Below are 1,600 nucleotides of genomic sequence, written 5' to 3'. Positions count from 1 at the left end.
GGTGTGAGGTAACCCTTTGTTTTGTGTGGTTTTGTTTTGGTGCTCGCTTTTTGTATTTGCTTCACGTGTGGATCTATTATTGTTATTGTTATTATATTTATCATCATCATCATTATTATTATTAATTTTAAACTGGACGTTTTTCGACTGGAGAGCTTTCACGTCCCCTTTCCTAAGCGGTGCGGTGGGGTAAAAAGGTGGGGTGAAAGACTTTCCTAACCACTTATTTCCCAGTGAAAATAGGAAACTCTGTCAGTACGGCGGAAGAGACGCTCCATCGCCGGCTTATCCAAAGGCAGCTGTTCTGCATCTACCCAGCTCCCGAAGGAGGGAGGGAAGGCAAAGGTGAGCAGTGCTGCAGGTTGCTTGCGATGGCTGATAGAGTCTTCGGTCCTTGTGCAGGAGTGTGATCAGAGAGATCGTTTGGATCATTAGGGACTCTCAGGAGTGGCTGATCAGTACTGGAAAACCTTTACGTGGTAGACAATAGTTTTCACCTTCTTTTGTCTTCAGGCATTTTTTTTTTTTAATGACGTAGAGGAAGAATGCAAGTGTATAGTTGTGTATCAGGTGCTGACAAAGGAACATGCAGGTCAGTCATTGGCAGCATTGGGTGCTCCATCTTCCATCGCGTGTACTTGTGTGGAGTCCTGGACTTGGAGACAATAGCGAGTTTATCTCATGTGATTTGGTACACAGGAAGTTTATTTTCTCTTGTAGTTCTGCCTAGTGCTGTCAGCCATGAGACCAGTCCTCTTTCTCATCCTGTTGTCCCAATCACATGATCCAAGGACTTAAAAAATTTGAGGGATGCAGTGGGAGGGGAAAAGACCTTTCCATAGAGACATTTAGCAAGTTCCGAGTATGTGAGAAGCTTGCACAGACTGGGATTCTTCAGTTGTGCAAGTGTTCATAAGCATAAATTCCATAGTGGAAAAGGACTCAGAATTTTTTTTTTCTCCACCAAGTAGCAGTACATATGTTTTTTTTAATGAAAACTTGCATTTATGTAGTGACCACAAGAGTTTTACTATGAGTCTAATTAGTTGTTAAAGATTGAAATTCTTTTTATACCTGCTCTATATGCCTCCAAGTGGTGCAATTGGAGAAATACTGTAGTCAGATTAATTGTGATAATGCTCAGCTGGATGTTTTTATTAAACATAATAGCATATAAATAATATTTCAAGAATACTATTCGTATTCGCAGTAGCTTGTAAACTATTACAACTTCACTATTAATATGTCTTTTTTTTACTCTGTTGAAAAGGAATGATATTAGATTCTCCCAGTGTTTCCTTGATGATACTGTACTGTCCAGTGAAGCTGGACTAGTGGGTCATAAACAGTGTAATTAAACTCATATAGCAATAGTATGAAAGTCTCCTTATCAAGACAGAAAGTAAAAAAACAACCTAATTTTTTAGCTTTCTGCAGTTTGTAGTATGAGCTTGCCTGAAACTTCACTGTGCTTTCTATTAATGCAGCTGCTCTGCTATTTTTTCTGACTTTAAAACCAAAATTCATAAACTATTTTAAAACTCTTGTAAGTTATGTTTTGATTCTGCCTTCACTTTTTTTTTTTAAACGCTGAAGAAAT

Source organism: Charadrius vociferus, unplaced genomic scaffold (assembly GCF_000708025.1).
Source record: "Charadrius vociferus isolate BGI_N301 unplaced genomic scaffold, ASM70802v2 scaffold72, whole genome shotgun sequence".
NCBI lineage: Eukaryota > Metazoa > Chordata > Aves > Charadriiformes > Charadriidae > Charadrius > Charadrius vociferus.
The sequence above is the reverse complement of the archived record's forward strand: the minus strand, read 5'-3'. Positions refer to the sequence as shown.